The sequence below is a fragment of the Cyprinodon tularosa genome, unplaced genomic scaffold, assembly GCF_016077235.1.
Source record: "Cyprinodon tularosa strain WSP-4 unplaced genomic scaffold, ASM1607723v1 ctg107, whole genome shotgun sequence".
Taxonomy (NCBI): Eukaryota; Metazoa; Chordata; class Actinopteri; order Cyprinodontiformes; family Cyprinodontidae; genus Cyprinodon; species Cyprinodon tularosa.
In genome coordinates, this window is record NW_024037860.1 from 1,230,885 (window position 1) to 1,238,754 (window position 7,870).

Consider the following 7,870-nt stretch of genomic DNA (forward strand, 5'->3'; position numbering starts at 1 on the left):
GTTTGAGGCGATAACATTATACATTGAAGCCTCCCTGTGTGGTCTGTTTACAGAGTTAGTGCGAAATTAAAAAAAAAAGTCCGACGTTGAGCGGACCAGAGTGACCAGCAGACCTCCGAGGGTAACCGCAGCCAGGGCTAATGTTACCCCGTCTGTAGTGCACTTCTCTCGGTCTAGTTATGTGTGAACTACCGCTCGTTCTGATGGCGGTTTTTTGCGGTTCGGTAATTTTTTTTAATGTTTTTTAAGCTTTAGAAATTAAAAATATTGTTTTCAAAATGTTTTGTGTAGGGAATAAATAGTTTTGACTGTTAAAGCAATGCTAAAGAACGTTGCATGTGATGACGTCACGAGTAAGCTTCTGTTCCAATACACATACGTGCTTGCATGCTCGCGTTCTCGTCAAGTCCGATCTTCCTGCGTTCTCGCCAAGAACGGACTTCACGAGAACGCAAGTACGTACTCGCGTTCTCGTGAATTGAGAAACGCCCTTTATCTGTGTCATCAGCAGTATCACACAGAGGCAGAAGGAAACAGTCCATCAAAGGTGTTCCTCCCTTTATGTTGTATTGAAAAGGTTGTGGGCCTGTTCACTTCCTGTTTGGATTAACTGAGTGTTGCAGCTGTCAAGGATCTCCATCTGAAGTTAAGTTATTTTTTCTGTGATATCTCTGTATCTCAGTAACTCTAACTGACCACAACTACTTTAAAACATAGCGCCTTCTCTTGCACTTTTCTACTGAGCACTTGTCAGTTTCACAAGGTTTTATTTTATTATAGCAAGGAGTAGCTAGCCTAGGCTAGCGCTAGCTTAGCATTGCTATGGCTTCTCTCTCTCCCTCCCTTGACTCTTTTCCAACTCTTTCTTCTTCCTATCCTCTCTCCTGCTCTCTGTGTCAGATATTCAGTTATTCCTCTGCCTCCTTTAGTGATAATGGGATGTGTAATAAGTGTAGTATTTTTGTAGCTTTGGAGGCGAGGGTGTCAGAGTTAGAATCCAGGCTACAGGCTGTTGAACATCCAGGAGTTAAAGTAGGCCCCCCACGTAGCTGTTCTCCAAAAGTGCCTGAGCAGCCAGGCGATTGGGTAACTGTACGCAGAAAGCGTAGTCGTGGATCTCTGCCCACTGGTCACAACCAACCCGTTCACGTTTCTAACCGGTTTTCCCCACTCAGTGACACACCCACTGAGAAGCCCACTCTGGTGATTGGCAACTCCATAGTCAGACGCGTGGCATTAGAGACACCAGGGACCATGTTTCAAATGTTTGCCGGGGGCCAGAACGGGCGACATCAAATCCTACCTAAAACTGCTGGCTAAGGATAAGGTTAAATACAGTTAGATTGTTATTCACGCTGGTGGTAATGACACCCGGTTACGCCGATCCGAGGTCACTAAAATTAGTGTTGCTTCGGTGTGTAAGTTTGCCAAAAAAATGTCGGACTCCGTAATTTTCTCTGGTCCCCTCCCTGATCTGACCAGTGATGACATGTTTAGCCGCATGTCGTCATTCAACCGCTGGTTGTCTAGGTGGTGTCCTGAAAACAACGTGGGCTACATTAATAATTGGCAATCCTTTTGGGGAAAGCCTGGTGTGATTCAGAGAGACGGCATCCATCCCACTTTGTATGGTGCAGCTCTTCTTTCTAGGAATGTGGCCACATTTATTAGTCCTCCAAAACCCTGACCACCCAGGGTGCAGACCAGGAAGCAGAGTTGTAGTTTAACGCATCTCTGCAGCCTCTCTACTGTTACCCACTCTTTACTCCATCCAGACAGTGTCTTACCCACGACCAAAATCTAATAAATTAGCAAATATTCCCAAAGGAGTAAATCATGATAATCTAATTAAAATAAAAAAAAACTCCAATTCGGGGAAAAGGTAAAACAATTAAATGTGGTCTGTTTAACATAAGATCTCTTTCCTCTAAAAGTCTGCTAGTTAATGACTTGATTTGTGATAATCACATTGACTTGTGTTGCCTTACAGAAACCTGGCTGCAGCAAGAGGATTATGTGAGCATAAATGAGGCTATTTAAATTTTCACATACCCAGAAGTTCTGGGCGAGGAGGAGGAGTAGCAACAATCTTCCAGTCTGACTTACTGATTACTCCCAAAACAGTTAATACCTACAACTCTTTTGAACATTTAACCCTTAATTTCCCTGAACCAAATTTCAAGGCAAGAAAACTTACTCTGAATTTTTAGATGAGTTTTCAAAGTTCCTTTCTGATTTGGTATTAAAAACTGACAGGGTCATCATAGTGGGAGATTTTAACATCCATGCTGACATTGAAGGCGATAGCTTAAGAGCAGCCTTTAATGCTATCTTAGACACTATTGGCTTTGTTCAAAATTTGAATATTCCACACATTCTCATCTTCATACTTTGGATCTTGTGCTGACATACTGCATAGAATGTGAAGAAATAACAGTATTTCCTCACAACTAGGGCTCCAACAACGAATCGATAAAATCGATAAAAATCGACTTTTAAAAGCGTTGGCAACGAATTTCATCATCGATTAGTTGTGTCGCGTGATTAATGCGTCATCCGCCGCCGCCGTCATCACATCCACTTGACTGAAGGGGGGAAGAAGAAAAAATACGGCAGAGCGAGCCAGTGCTGCAGGTGCAGTGTTGCCAACTCAGCGACTTTTCAGACCCCTCCAGCGACTATTTTTCAAAAAAGCGACTAGCGACAAATCTGGCGACTTTTTACGGTGTCACTGGCGGCTTTTGGAGACTATTACGTGAAAGCATGTATCATTCCTACTCTGCCGTGGGGCGCCTCCCCCCGCTCCCGCAGGAGTCCCTCTCAGCGCTGCAGTCAGAGCAGCAGGATTTTTACCCTCAGCGTCCAGACTGCAAATGAAGCGCGCATGCACTGGGATGGACGGCGCAAATTGATCACAATAATTAAAATAGCCTGCGCTTTGTACAGTGAAAAAAGTCATAACATGCAACTTTTGTCAAAACAAATTAACATGGCACGGAATCACCATGTTTGTTTCGTTTTAAAGTGGGGAAACGTAAAGTTAGTGTCTCAGGTAGCTCATCTGATGCTTTCCTTACCGTGTTAGTAGGTTACAGACAGTGATAAGGTTGGCTACTTATTTTACTTTTAATTTCATTTGAATTAGCTTAAGCAGCGTTTATATTTACTTAATAAATAAATTAACTTGCAAATTATGAGGGCAAGGCTTTTAAAGTTTAAATCTTCTGGCAAAAATAAAGTAAAGATCCTGCAATTTATGGAAGTAAAGCAGAATAAAATCCAGCAAGATCAGTAATATATCAATTAATTATATGCCACATTTCCATGTAAATATCTGTCTTTGGAGGATGTGTTTTTTAGCACCCCTAGTTCTCTCATTTTTATTCCAAATACAATTTATAATTTGAATCACAGGGCTATTTTTATCTCTATGGTTCAGTATTTTCTCAAGTAGCAACTTTAACTGCTATACTTTCCTGTCTTAAAAGGCAGAACTCTATTAGTCTAAAAAAAACCTCATTTGTTGAAATGGGGGGGCCTGTTGTTTGGACCCCTTAGGGGCTTTAAAAAAAACAGTCTTTTTTTTGCACTTTATGAAACAAAGTACCCTATATTTTGTGGATGTACAGCTACATTTCTCATGTAAGTTTGCGTAGTTTTAACACAAACATTTATTTTTCATATTGCACCAGTACAGTTAATGAGCAACCTGTACTTTTGTGCTTGTTTGTTCTGTCTAAAATGTTTATTTTGGAATAAAGAGTATAAAATATAAAAAATATTTTTTGTCCGATTCATCGATTAATCGAAAAAATAATCGGTTAGTTGCAGCCCTACTCACAACCCTGTCCTCTCTGACCACTTTCTAATAACCTTCAAGATTACTTTAACAGAGTTCTCCTCCCCCAAAAGAAGGTTCAATTTTAGTGGATCTTTATCAGATAGTGCAGTTATACATTTTAAAGAATCTGCTTCACTTTCTCTCTCCTCTGTGTCGCTGAGCAGTGCTGCACAGTGCAAAAGCATAGCTTATTCCCCTTCACAGGTTGATGATTTTGTTGATGGGGTTGCTAGTTCTCTGCGTACTGCCTTAGACAACGCAGCTCTTTTAAAAATGAAAACCGTTGAAAATAGAAAGCTTGCTCCTTGGTTTAATGCCGAGCTGCGAACTTTGAAGCAAATTGCTAGGAAACACAATCTTACAAAATCAACAAGATCAGGATGTCCACAGGAAATGTGAAACTGGAGTAACATCCGTGTTTAAATGAAAAATGAATACAAGAACAAACTTAATAACCAACAATGTCTAATAACAAATGATGGGATAATAACCTATTTTAAATAACAAAAAATACTAATTATAAAACAGTAGTAGGGAAAATTAACAGTTATTTTGCAGAAAGATGAGCATATCTGCTTTTTCTGGAAGGATACGGGATCTTTCAGCGCTTATGGTGTCTCCAGCCGTGGAGAACACCCTCTCGGATGGGGTGGAGGAAGCCTGCACACAGAGGTAGTTTTCAGCCAGTCCAGATAGCAAGGGCAGCGTATCTTGCTTGTTCCACCACCACAGTGTGGCGCTATCCCTGCAGGGGATGGAGGGCAAGCTTTTATAGAGCTGGATTTCCTGATCTACCCTCTGGGCTAAGGAAAGACGGGGCTTTGATTCACAAAGTGACCGCAGCTCGTTGTCTTCCTCCTCGAATAGTTCTTCCAACTTGCGTAACTTACGTAACTTACGTAAAAAACGTGACGTAAGTCGTGCACCCCAGAGCCGGGGCTCTAGGCTCTGGTGCTTCGGGAATCGAAAAAAGAATCGTTCAGCGAGCTGCCAAATGATGCCATGGAATCGGAAAATACGGAACCGGTTCTGAACAGGAACCGGTTTTCGATTCCCATCCCTATTTCTGAGTTAGCAAAATTATTGTCTTCATCTTAGCCTTCAACTTGTATGTTAGATCCAGTTCCAACCAGGTTATTTAAGGAGGTATTCCCTTTGATCTCATCCTCCATTTTAGATGTGATTAATCTATCTCTGTTACAGGGATATGTACCTAAAGCTTTTAAGGGTGCTGTAATTAAACCTCTGCTTAAGAAACCGTCTCTTGACCCAGATGACTTGGTCAATTATAGACCTATATCCAATCTTCCTTTCTTATCTAAACTTCTTGAGAAAGTAGTTGCCAAACAAGTCTGCGATCACTTACACCATAATGAACTTTTTGAAGAGTTTCAGTCTGGCTTTAGAGCTCATCATAGCACTGAAACCGCTCTGGTGAAAGTCACTAATGATATTCTCATGGCCTCAGATAATGGACTTGTATCTGTGCTCGTCCTGTTGGATCTCAGTGCTGCATTTGATACAGTTGACCAAGGGCGTAGGTTTGATTTGAACTTTGGTAGGGACACTATTGGTCGGGTGTCATTGGTGCTATGCAATATGCCCTTTTTTATGCTCGATGTGAGCATCCGTACTGATAAGAGGAATTCATTGTTTAAAGAGAAAAGCATCATTTTGCTACATTAATAAAAATGTATAAGCACTACACTCATTAGATGCTGTTTATCAATGTTTGAAGCATCACCGGCTCTGAAGAATGTGGAATTAGGACTGGTTTCCACTTTGAAAATGGTTTCATTTGAACGACTAAGAGAGAAGGTAAATACAGTATTTTCTTTTAAAGATATAGAATTGTGCAGAGTTAAACCCCACTCTTTTTACCTACTATGCTCTCTCTGTATCAAGCAAAATAATACATTAATTAAAATATTAACTTCACTATAAAAGTTGAACATCTGGGCTGTAGTTACTCTGTGTCGCCCATTTCATGTATTTTATCTGGGGCTCAAAAAATGAATCGTATTAATTGATTATTTCAATAATCGTCAATTAATTTAGTAAGTGATTCATCATTAAGTGGAGAATAGTGACTCTAAAACGTAATATAAATGTAAAATGTGCCTTTCCCCGGCAGAGCAACCCACTTAGATCAGTAATTATACCAAAATTGTAAAAATACAATATATATATATATATATATATATATATATATATATATATATATATATATATATATATATATATATATATATATATATATATATATATATATATAATATATAACATAAAAAAAAAGTTTTTGTCTGTCAGTATTCTCCATCCAGAACTCCTTATGAGGAAATATTTTAGTTTCACCTTGTTTATTTAGACATCACCTGAAGCACTGAAGGGCAGCTGCTTTACCTACAAGCTGCCCTGCAACATTACAGGATATATGTGTTTCCTATAATCATATAATGTATAACTGCGTTTTTAATAGAAAAGGATTAAATGTAACACAACCTTTTATCATCGTCCTATATTGCTACTGTCTGACTGTTTAAATAGCTCCTTATGTCTATTTTCTTTTTTAGTGGCATCATCTACAAACACAACACTGAGAATGAGCCTAAGTTTATTCAAATATAAAATCACTATTAACAATTATAAAAGACAATATAACACTATCTTATCTGTAATTTAATAATATCCAAAATAAACAGCCAGATTTAAGCATTTTTACCAGATATTAATGTTTATAGTAATTTACTTATAGAATGTGTGGAAATCTATGAAGATAAAATCAATGTTAACATTCTGCCTCTGTTAGTTCTTGTCTTTATCCTATTTCTAGAAGTAGAAATAGTCAATAAAATAGAACTATTATTATGTGGAACCCTAATTATGCTTTTAAACGATAAACAGCAGATGTTTAGACGCCATTTCTTGTTGTTATACTCTATAAGAGAAATAACACCCGCTAATAATTATAGCTGAACTTCCTCAAAGAGTAATCAAAAATGAAAACAGTAATAGCAACTAAACATCGGTAAAAAGGAAACCGTCACATTTTCTTTTTCAGTCGGCTGTGGCTAAGAATCAGAAATGTTGATGGCTTACAGTCTTTATTTATCCATTTTTCCAGCAGTCTTCAGAACTCCTGGCTGACTCACAATATTTCGTTTTATAAAAGAAAAAAAGGTTTTTGTTTTTAGTGTACATGATATTCATTTTTTTATCGGGACTAGTTTTGTAGCCTAATATTAATTGTAGTAACCGCGGCATTCTAGTGTGAATACATTTTCAATTTTGTGCTCCAAGCACACTCGGACTAGAAAACAGCCAATCAGAGAGAGAGAAGGCGGAACTTAAGGCAGAACAACCAATGAGAGTGGAGTTACAGCACAGTTACATGCGCTGCTACGTGAAAGGGACAGGAGAGAGCAGGCAGAGGAGCTGCGAGAGGAAAAGAAGCCACTGCTGCAACAACTACTGCTGTAAATTATAAACATGTTGCTCACATCCAATTATTGGTAGGGACAATTAGCATTAGGTCGGTTCAAAATGTTGCTAGGGACATGTCCCTATGGTCCCTATGCAAACCTACGCCCATGCAGTTGACTATAATATTCTTTTAGAAAGACGTGAATATTTTGTTGGAATTAAAGGAACAGCACTAGACTGGTTTAAATCGTATCTATCTGATCAAATTCAGTTTGTTCATATTAATGATAGATCTTCAACATGCTCAAAGGTTACCTGTGGAGTACCACAGGGATCAGTGCTAGGACCAATTCTCTTTACTTTATACATGCTCCCAATCGGTAGAGTTATTAGACAGCATGGGATTAATTTCCACTGTTAGGCTGATGATAGTGATTCCACTGTTATGACGATGATGCTGATTAGTCAGTCACTTCATTTGGATGGGATTAAGCTGATTTCAGATAATAAAGTAAAAAATCTTGGTGTTGTTTTTGATCAGGACTTGTCATTTAAATCCCATAGCAAAGAGGTTTCTAGAATTTCCTTCTTTCATCTGAGGAATAT